At 44.0% G+C, this 11,568-nt stretch overlaps 1 pseudogene across 1 annotated transcript; it reads right to left on the bottom strand.

The window, feature by feature from the left end:
• Positions 1 to 1,219: 1,219 nt before the first annotated feature.
• LOC311612026 (nuclear prelamin A recognition factor-like) lies at positions 1,220 to 10,750 on the bottom strand (annotated as a pseudogene). The gene is made up of 3 exons: positions 10,726 to 10,750; positions 8,578 to 9,018; positions 1,220 to 2,374 (listed from the first exon to the last, which is right to left on the bottom strand). The product of its transcript is annotated as a nuclear prelamin A recognition factor-like (transcript).
• Positions 10,751 to 11,568: the final 818 nt, after the last annotated feature.

The raw sequence follows: 11,568 nt of genomic DNA, 5'->3' as shown, positions 1-11,568 counted from the left end.
ACCCCTCAGGGGATGTCCACCTGCAAGTTTGGGGAATGGACCTAAGCCAACAGTTGAAAATCCCTCTCACAGTCCGGGACCCCTCGCTCCTTACCAGCCGCCTGCTCACTGCTCCTTACCAGTCAGCTTGCTGCTCCTTAGCACTGCCACGGAGGCAGGAGAGGCTCCCGCCCCCACTACTATGTTCACCAGCCATGATGCCTACCTTTCTGTGTAGTTGTCTGTGGGCCATCTGCTCTCTTCCTTCTCATTTAGGGTGAGCAGCATGTGAGGGCAGAGTGTACTATCATGGAACGCAGAGGGCTGCCCAGAGCTGAGGGGAGTGGCTGGGCCCACGGGGTGAGAGGTGGACACAGAGGACGCTATCTCACCCAATTGTGGGAGGACTGGCCGGCCTTTATCTGCCTGACCCCATCCTGGGAGAGACCGAGCAGGGAGTCCACCTCTCCATTCTCCATCCTTCCATTTGTGACACCTGTCCCCCTTGCCTGGCCTCCCCCAAAGTGAGTTCAGCTCAATCCCTGAATGTAAAAGGCCACTCCAGTGCCCTCCGATTTTCAGCGACAGGACCTGGTCAACAGGACCTGGTTTCAGGACAGTGGCCACAGCTGCAGAACATGGATCTGTTTCAAGAAAAGTTGGGAATGCAGACTTTGGTATGAGCCCCTATTCCAAAAGGTGGCTGTTTGTTCACATTGTGGCAAAGACACCTTCAAGAGTAACATAAGTGGGTAAAACCAGGGCCAAGCTGGGCCATTTCCTCATCCAATTTCTCTGAGACGCGTGGACAGAACCAAGTCTCAGCTCTTCGCAAGACACTTCGGGGGTTTTTTAAGCCTAAAGGAAAGTATTCTGTTTCCATTCTTGTTCTTTGGGATTTTTTTGTCAGATAAAAGGATAAGTACATTGGGAAAATCCTCTCAAGATACAATATTCCAGTTGCACCCATGTGACTATGATATGACAGTGCCCCTCAGAGGGAGGGAGCCAACAGATGGGCAGCAGGGAATTCTGAAAACCAAAGCCATGTTAAGCTTTTCTTTCCCGTGTCTGACACCCCTCTTCAGGCAGCCTGTAGGCCGGGCGTCTGCTGGACCTTTACCACTTGATGTCCTGGCAGGCTGCCCTAGGCCCTGCTAGGCTATGTGCAGGGCTTCCTGGGCCCCAGGGGGGAGTCATGTCATCCCCCTGTCCCCACCAGCCACTCCAGGTACAGCTCCTACTCATGGGCACTTGTCTCCGGGGGCCACACCCAGATGGCAGCATAGATGCCTTCCATCAGCCACAGCAATGCCCTGGCTGCATGCATGTCCTCGTCTGGGCCTGGCCCTGATGCTTAGGCATCCCTGGCTCAGGCCAGGACTTCCACAAAGGGCAGGGGAACTTTCCCCTCTATAGCTTCAGGACCACTTCAGGATGTTCTGAAAGCCATAAGCAGCCTCACAGAGTAGCAGAACCTCTTGGTTCCAAGGGTGATCTCCTGGAAGTCTTTGCTTCTCAGGATATGGTAGGTGAACGCCCCCACGTCCTCATTGGACAGCTCCTTGGCCATGGGCCTGAAGATGTGCGCCAGGTACCCATCAGAGCTGACACCAGAGTGGAGTCTCACCTCCTCCTCCTTCATGGCTCCAAACAGAGTGTCCACAGTAGTGTCATTCAAGGAATGGTCACTTTGTTCCATTGTTGGAACAATTTCACCTAAAGTTAACACACAGTCAGCACCCTGGGAACTATGTAAAGCTTGGGAACATCTTCTCAAAGGGCCTCCAGTTTCCTGTCATAACACGGGTCCACAATGACATGGAAAATCTTGTCTGGGGACAGGTTCTGCCATCTGGTGAAGTAATCCTTCACTAGAGAGCCCATGATCACCTGGGGAGACTTGGCCATGCAGCGGTGGGGGGTGATGGGCTGTCCCAGCACACGCTCTGAACATCAGTCCCAGCCAGGACAGGCAGAGGTCAGCATGGGTAGCCGGGGCTCTTCCTCACGGTGCTGGCAGTACTGACACACAAATCCTTTCTGACTCTCCAGGATGCTGAAGTCCGCAGCTATCTTCATGTCGAAGACTGTGCACCCCAGGGTTTTTGAGGAAAGCCACAGAGCCTTCTGGATGCATCAGGGACAAAGAGGCTGAATTTAGCAGCAAAATAAGGCAGAGACTGAGGACACAGACACTGCCAGTGCCTTGTGCTGTGAGGTATCCCATTTCTTATTAATAAGGTTCAGAACACGGAGGAAGTCCTTGGTGTTCTGTTGAGGAACTTGGACTCCTTCCTCTGCAGTCACACAACTGTCACACGCACTCAGTCACTCAGAAATATCTTGGCATCAACCAACTTATGGAATTCTCCCTTCTCTCCATTCTCCTGAGCTGGGCTCCGGACATTGCGGCATTCTCTTGATCATCGGGTTGTGTGTGTGTGTGTGTGTGTGTGTGTGTGTGTGTATGTGTGTGTGTGTTTATGTGTGTGTGTTTGTGTGTGTGTGTGTGTGTGTGTGTTTTACTACATTCCTTCCATGTTCAGTGCTCACACTGCATCTGGAGTGGGACAGCTGGGGGCCAGCTCGAGTGGCCTGGAGGAAGCATGGGGAGAGCAGTTACTGCTGGTTGCCCCTGGCACTGCTGGCGCTATCCTTTCTTCCTTGTGGAGTGTCTAGGGAGGGGAAGTGGCCACAGTACCTGAGGCCAAGTTCCAGGAAGCTGGCAGCGCTGTTGGGATCATGCCGGCTGCCAGCAGTGCTGGTCCTTTGGTTCTGGCTTGTCCTCTGGAGATTGAACCTGCAGGACTACTAAGAGAGCCAGTCCCAAGTTCTGCCCCATCTCTGCCATTGATTGAGGGCCAGGAGGAGGGACCAAGCAGTCTGCCTTCCGCTTGCTCACCAGTGGCTGCTGCCACAGATTTATTGGAGCCAGAGGGACCCCAATTCACCCATTAGCCATCCCCTGAGCAATCGTAGCCTGAGGGCCAGGGAGATGGACCGGTTGTTTGGTGGTCCTGGTTGTGACAGTCACAAGCTTTTTATATAAATAAATAGTTCTTTTCAAATAATCTGTGGTTGAATAGCCAGTTTTTTCCCCAGTCCATCATGGAATAATACATTTATAAAATACAAATAAAATAAATTGCTGTGACTTATATTTCACTGACAAAGGTAGAGTACTACAGGAATTGACCTTCCAACCAGAAGCCTGGACAAAATAAATGAAACAATTTTTTGGACATTGGACTACAGGTAGCACAGAGATAAGGAAAACAAATGAGATGAGCTCTAAACATTGCCCAAGCTTGCTTTCTGGAGGCAGTTTCTAGTGTAGGGAGAACTCACCAAAAATAATGTAGCTGTCTCATGTTGATGAGATGAAAGAGGAGTTTGGGGATCCAGAGCAATTTGTGGATGAGTGCACCAGAGGGGAGGGATTTGAAAAGAGAGGGAGCGAGAGAGACTGCAGGGGAGTCACTTTAAATCCTTGACTTCGACCTGCACACACAAGAGAGGACACTCACTGAGTTCGGTATCCCCTCTTCTTAGGGCAGGGGTCTGCAACCTTTAAGACATAAAGAGCCACTTGGACCCGTTTCCAAAGGAAAAAAAAAACCTGGGAGCCACAAAACCATTGCGACATTTAAAACAAATATAACACTGCATATATTGTTTCTTACCTTAATGCTATATACCGGATCGTGCAGTTAGCTGTCAATCTGAAGAAAAAAAGGACTTTTTCGCTTAACAATGTAAAATATATTTTTGCAAATTAATAGCTAATTAAAATATTTAATTTACCTGGTTAATGGGATTTCTGCTCCTGAACCTCAGTGCACAGTGTCAGCATATCAGGGCTGTAAGACGTTACCTTCATTTTCACACAGGCTTGCAAGTTGTCGGAGCCATGGTAAAGCTTCAAAAGAGCCGCATGCGGCTCTGGAGCCGTAGGTTGCAGACACCTGTCTTAGGGGTTCCTGGAGCATACTTAGGGAGCAGCAACCTTACACTTTTAGCCTTACGAGGGACAGGTAACCTTGTGTGGGTAACCTGGTTCTTGCACACTATATTTTTACTTCTGTCACATCATTTTTTTAAATCCAATTTAGTATTTGTTTTTAGAAAGCCAGTTTAGATGCTTCCTATTATTAGCCCAGCCATCTTCATTCCAGAGGCATGCATAAGGTATTTAGCTGTCTCCTATTTATTTGTTTAATTAGGGAATTCAGGAATCTCAGTTAAAGGTACTGCTTTGCTTAGTGTCTGTTCGCTTATTTGTCTCATTTCCTTTGCAATTATCTCTGCTAGTAAAACAAACCCAGCAGAAAATTGAAAAGGGCCGTTTTTCATAGTTTGTTCTTTCTCTAGGACTGGGTTTGCTGTATGCAAGGTCTGATGGTGTGGTAAGAAAGCAAAACATTGTTTGCAGCTTCTATAAACCATTTAAGGCATCTGTTATGGCAGACTGCCATGATATTTCCCTGCACAGGCTCTCAGCAGCTATGTCCATACAATAACAATGGCTGTGACTAAATCAGCTGAACACAAAAATAGTTTTCTTCAGATAATTAATATCCCCCCTTAGTAGATTCTCTCACCAAATTGAAATTAACTTGGTTTGGACTCGTATCAAAATTAGGCTCTTAAATAGAGTGGTCATGCTAGCAGGACTCTGGCTAAGCAGATCCCCTATCAGTTCTTATGCTAAAGTGCAGGCTTGGGAAGCCCTGAGCACAAGCATTCTTTCTAGAAACTTACAAAGTTGTCTACAGTGTGCAACGCTCTGCAAAAATCGCGTAAGCCAAAACAAGACATGATTCCTATCTCAGGTTGCTTTCAGTCGAGTGAGGAGCGGATAAGTAAAACGGATCTTATCCCTAATCCTGCCTATATTCCCACTAGCTCGGGCCCAGGCAATAGCTGACACATTTATCACCAGGTGAGTAAACCCTGTCTGAATGTATTACCTCTGATGTTTAGATTTGTTTTTGTCCTTTAATCTCCCTCTTCCTTTCTGAGGCCTGTTTTCCAATATGTTTAACCCCCACCATTCAGAAGTCTAACACCTCGTGGGTGGGAGTGCAGGATGTGAGGGAAGAGGAGGCAACATTTACCTTCCGGTTTGGGTGTCCAGGTACTGGCCCAGGGCTTTCTTACGTCCTTCTCCTTTCATCACACTAGTTCTCTGATGAGCTTCCAGAAGGAGTTAGTATTGTCTAGCCTTTGGAATAAATAAACTTCAGTTACAAACTAATATATCTTAAATTTTGTAAAACAGCCTCAAAATTTAAAAAGTCCTCCATTTTGCCTGAAAGTTGAATTAAGGAATGGCCTCTGGAATTTGGTTTATGTGAGACGTGATTAGATTGTGGTTCTTGACGCCGGTGGCCACCACCTATGCTGGCCGCCGTTGAACCTCTTCTCAACGTAGGGCCTACAACACTGAAACAAAAGTAAGGTTGTCTTGACCTTTGAAGGGCTTTTCCCTCCTCTCTGCTCCTCAAAACTAATAATTTGGGAGATGCAGTGATCCCAGCTTCTGTGTGGAAGTCCCAAAGAGCAGTGGCAGTGTGCCTTTGTCAGACCTTGAGTGGGGGCAATGTTGAAATAGGAAGACTCATCTCTACCCAGACCCCTAAGTGCTTTGTGCAGTGCTGTGAGGGATACAAAAGTATAAGCACATTTCAAAAAATATACAATATATTACCTTTTTAGACTGATGGGATATAAACTCAGATTCAGGTAATTCAGTAGAGAGAGCTCGGTTGAGAATGGGCTCTACCCTTGGCTGAGTATCCTGGCTCAAGTCACTTCACCTTTCTGAACCTTAGTTTTTTAATCTATAGAATGGGGTCAAATCTGTGTGCCTTGTCTTGCTCACAACGCTGTTATGAGGAGAGAATGAAATAATGCTTATGAAAGTGCTTTGTAAAATTAGGTGGTGCAACTGAAAATTTAAAAATATCTATTGGGTAACTTATCTAGTCAGGGGGATAAAGTGACCCTGCCTGCCCCCCCGAGAACAGCATTTTATGTTAAACTGCTCTTCCTGCATCAGGACCTGGGGCTTGTCAGGACAGTAGGGGTCAGGGGGCTGCAAATAGGGAAATTTACCAGAGGCGTCTGGACGCCTCTTAGGATGGGTTTTCAAGTCATGCCAAGATGGCCTCTGCCTTTTCAGTAAAGTGAGCTGTGGTTTTGTTCTTGAAAAACATGTCAATGAACAGTGCAGTGTTATAAAGAGTACAGCATTGAAAACCTGATGTAGACCCTAGAACCTCTGCCATTTATGTTAATAACTAGAGGCCCAATCCACGAAATTTGTGCAAGAGTAGGCTTTCCTTCCCCTGGCTGCCGGCCCCAGTTTCCATCTGGCACCCAGGTCCTGGGCTTCCCTCTCAGCCCCAGCTTCATCTGGAAGGATCAACGCTTTTATTATTATAGACTAAGGCCTTGTGCACAAAATTCGTGCATGGGGGGGGGGGGGTGTTCCCTCAGCCCAGCCTGCACTCTCTCTAACCCGGGACCCCTTGGGGGATGTATGACTGCCAGTTTAGGTCTGATCCCCACTCAAGTGTATATTTATGTAAGAATTGTATATAAAGTATATATTGTGTATACATATATTTTTATTTAATTCTTTACTCATCTTCATGAGATAGGTTCTATTACCAACATTTTACACATGAAGAAACTGAAACACAGGCCCTGGATGGTGTGGTTCAGTGGTTGAACGTCATCTCATGCACCGAGTAGGTTCAATTCCCCATCAGGGCACATGCCTGGGATGCAGATTCAATCCCCAGTAGGGGGTGTGAAGGAGGCAGCTGACCGATGTTTCTCATCAGTGTTTCTCAATTTTTAGTTTTATTAATGATATTTTAAATATATACAAAGATTACAGTCTAGAACATGTAGCCAGCAGTTTTATCAAGTATCAACTTATGGACAATCTTGTATCATTTATAGCCCCACCTGTATTTCCTCATCTCTCTATAAATCTAGTGAACAACAAAGATGTTTTTCACTTCTTTAGGAAGCCCATTTGACAGAGTGACATCCAGCTAACCTTGTCTCTTTCTGTTTGGATATGCTGAGGAGGACTGGAGATTGAGGAGTAATGATGGTGTGAAACATGGATTCCACCCTACTCCGAGGAGAGTACTGTTCACTCCTAAGAAATCTGACACTGACGCTCTTTTTCAAAGAAAAAGAAACTTTTGTTGTGAAGTCAAATGCCAGGGTTTTTAAAGACAACAAGTGGGGGGCACTAAGCTGTTGGACCTGCATCCCATTGTCTGGAAGAAGGTGGGAATGAGGGCTAACGCAGTAGAGGATGCAGTAGAGGTCATGGACAGGTTGCACTAGGGGCCAGGCCAAAGGGAACAGATAAGGGAACAGGCTCAGAGATTATTTGTATCACATGTCATATGTTCTTAGTGTCTACTTCATCCCCTCTTTAAAAAAAAAAAAAAAAAACACAGTGGATCAGGTCCAGAACAGTAATATAAGTGATTCAGGAAACTGAACAGTGCATTGAACAAAAATTAGCTTTTTGTTTTATTTATTTAAATTTGTGTTACTTTGCATTCTTTTTATTTAGGTAAAACTGAAGCCCAGGGGCAATGAAACAATTTTACAGTTGAGATATTGGGTGCAAGAACAGAGGCTCTGGTGTGGGGTGTACCTCAGGAATTTCCTGGAACACCTGAAGAGGGAGGATAGTGATGACGTAGTGAAGCATCAGTCTTACCTAAAAACTGCTGTTGGAAATTTTAACCCTGCTATTTTGACTTCTGCAAACGCTTGCTTAAATAATAAGGAAAATTAGACTACTCCCATTCCAGAAAGACCATAAGTTATGCCCCAGAGTTGTCAGTGCTGGCACCAGGCCAGGCCTTGAAATATGGTCTCAGGGCCCCTTCCCAGCATACAGACCTTCTTTCTAGAGGAAAGGTAATTTGAGGGACATTTCAAATCTATTCTTTTGTGCAAGAAGTTGTTAGTAGGATAATAGAAGGAAATCCAAATTAAATAATAATTTATTCTACTTCATTGAGTAATGATACTATTTTTTTTTTTAGAAAAACCAATGAAAGGCATTTTTTAAAATATATATTTTATTGATTTTTCACAGAGAGGAAGGGAGAGGGATATCGAGCTAGAAACATTGATGAGAGAGATACATCGACCAGATGTCTCCTGCACTGGGCATGTGCCCGCAACCAAAGTACATGCCTTTGACCTTAATCAAACCTGAGACCTTTCAGTCCACAGACCACCGCTCTATCCACTGAGCCAAACCGGTTTTGGCGAAAGGCATTTTTTATTACAAGTGGATCAAAGCATTTGACATGATAATTAATTCATAAGTGTATTGATACTGAAGGTTTAACTACACATCAGTGGAGTTACCTATGTGATCTAAAGATAACTAGATCATTTTCTCATCTCAATAAAACCAACAAAAGATTATATTTTCTTGTTGCCCTTTTTAAAAATATTTAATGTGCTATATTTTCTATCTTAATCTATTCTAAAGCAAAGGAGGTCCTTTTGCTTTTAATGGATGATATTAAAATATATATCTACACATTCTATATGAGTTGAAAGAAGGTCTCCTTGCCAACTCCCCCATCTGCTTCATCCTGTCTGTGACGGAGTCCCTCCCCAGGGCCTCTATTTCATGTTGATGATTCTGTGGGCCCCCCACAGGCACCCAAATCACTGTGGCATCTCTCAAAGCACAGAAATACACCGCTGAGTCCCCAACCTGTGAGTCTGTGATGGTGAGGTTGATGGAACTGGCTGATTTCTGGAAGGTCAGAGAATATCGACCCTCAGTGGTATTTTGCTCATTATAAGACTCCTGGCAAATAAGGAAAGTCATTTTCCCACTGGATGGTTGTTTGTACCAGAATAAATAATAATTGTAACTGCCAACTTCATATACACAGTTCAAGGCTACAGCCTCCTTCACCACCACAGAAATTGCAGGCTGGGCTTGAGTTACTTTCTTGGTCATGCTGGATCCTGCAAGAAAGAGAAAAGAAACAGGCCATAACCATGAGTGTAAAAGGGATGAAGTGGCTTAGGACCCAGCACTCTGCTTCCATTGCCCATTGTCCTCCTTTTAAACCTCTTCAGACAATGATTTGCTTCTCCCACAACCTTTAGGATTGAGAGGAGCTTGAGCACTGTGTCTGTGGCCATCCTTACCAAGACAAATGGAGGCTATGACTGCCTTCAGCACACTGGCAATCAGCATATTGGCAGGTCTTCTCTTGAGTGAAATGTCCTATACTCTATCTCAAGTCCAGATCTTAATTCTTTACTCTGTGCTCAAGAGGTACAGGCAGAGATCCTGGGCTGTGCGATGCTCTGCCACCCTGCAGGAAATAGAATTAGCATATATAGCACAAGTTTACTACCTGTCATATCACATGCTTCCTGTTAGGTGAGAAATGCTGGCCTCCTAAGCGACCTATTTTATCTACTTTTAAGTTATAGGACTGGAAATAAACAGTGGGAAAATGGAATCCTGTTCAGTTCATTTCTTTTTGATGGAAAATGTGGGACTTTTATAGAATACAATTTATTATGAACTATGGTGAATACAATGGATAATGTGGTTATGTATCTTTTAATCTTATTTATGTCTCATTCTCTCTTCTAAGAGAAGCAATGTAAAAAATAATCATGATGTTTTAACTTTCTCACAGGAAAGCAAAACTTTTAGTCTCAGCCTTTGTTTCTACTTTGCATGGAATCCAAAATATTTACATGAGAAATATTTTGTTGTTAATGAATGATTTCACATCATGCCTCCTGAATCACAAAATGTGTCATGTGTGTGCCATGTTGAGTAAAACATTTACTGTGTGTGTGTGTGTGTGTGTGTGTGTGTGTGTGTGTGTGTGTGTAAACAACAATTCAGAAAATTCTACATTCTACTAAGTGCCTAAGTACAGGGATTTCTGTTATAACTCCGTACATACATTTCTAAAAATCATCTTGTTCTTTCAAACCACCCATACTAATTATGTAAAAATTGGGATAGGAAAAAATCCTTAGGCTGTACAAATTTGTAACAAGAGCATTATAAAACACACACAATAGAAATCCTATTAAAAGTATCCATTGGCATTTGTCCATTGCATCATAGCCAGTAGTCATTTTGTAGCCTTAAACATTGGGACTTGTGCTTTGCCTCTCTAGATATATGTTCATGAGAACATAAAGCAAGGTGCACCAAAATTTTAAATGTAATTGTTCTTTATAAATCAATATTGTTAAGATCAGAGGTGGGAATAGGCTCACAGTCTTTTTTAAAATATGTTTTTATTGATTTCAGAGAGAGAGGGAGAAAGAGATAGAAACTTCAATGATGAGAAAGCACGCCCTAATGGGGATTGAGCACACAATCCAGGCATGTGCCTTGACCAGAATTGAACCTCGGTCTTCTGGTTCATGGGTCCATGCTCAACTACTAAGGCACATTAGCCAGATGTTCCACAGTCTTTTTATCTGTGCTCTGTTTCACCAGGTGGCTTACCACAGAAACTCTAGAAATTATTGAACCCACTAAAACAAACTCTGCTCACACTAAAGTAGAATTAAAACTTTTTATTTTATAATGAAAAACTTGCCTGAGAGTACTTTGCTTTGGCATGAATTATTAATGTACTTAGAAAAATCACAGAAAATCAATGAAACTTCCACATCATTTTGACATCATACCTGTATTTGCTAACTTGGTAATCATGCTCAATGAGTAGACATATTTGCCATTTCAAGGATTTTGTTTGTATTTTGAAAACATTGTCTTTATTTTCCTGACAAATACCTGTATGCTTCATGATAACAGACACTGAGGTTCAATGTGGCCCCTACAATAACCAGGCTGGTCCCCTTAAGCCCCATGTGAGGCTCTCTGGGTTTGTGCTCAGCTCCCCCTGCAGCCTCCCTCACTGTGTCTCCCAGAGCGCAGTAGTACACAGCTGAGTCTGACACTTGCACTGAAGATTTCTTCAGGTGGAAAGTGCTGTCTGTCTTCACAAGCCTGGCCCGAAAACCTCTGTTGCTCACCTCCTGGTTATCCGATGAGCTTTTCAGGAGGAGAACAGGCTCTTTGTTTTGATATTGGACATACCAGAAAAGAATATCTGAATAGATAGTTTTGTAAGTGCATTTCAGGGTTAAAAATGCCCCCTCTGTGAGGGTAACAGAGCCTTCTGTCTGGTTCACTGAGTCTCCATTGGTCCCCCCTAAAAAAAAAAAAGGAAAGGTTTTGTTACATTGGCAAATGAAGAGGGATAATCTCCAGTTTGGTAGGGATTAAAAATTATCCTAAAACCAAGGAATAGAACATCTTCAACCTCTTGAATAAAGATTACTTACTCAATATCAACAAGATCACAAGTCCCAAGCAGGAGGGAGACAGCATGGCTGACAGAGAAGCAGCAGCAGCCTTGGTTGGTAATACTGAAGCTGAGAGTGCTGTCTCTCTACTCTCTGATCCGTTATGGGAATAGTCTTGGCTCAGGTGTTAAGCAAGACAAACTGCCCTGCAAGTTCATGTCA

Source organism: Pipistrellus hanaki, assembly GCF_964339955.1.
Source record: "Pipistrellus hanaki genome assembly, chromosome: 1".
Classification (NCBI taxonomy): domain Eukaryota; kingdom Metazoa; phylum Chordata; class Mammalia; order Chiroptera; family Vespertilionidae; genus Pipistrellus; species Pipistrellus hanaki.
This window is presented reverse-complemented; position numbering and strand designations above follow the sequence as displayed.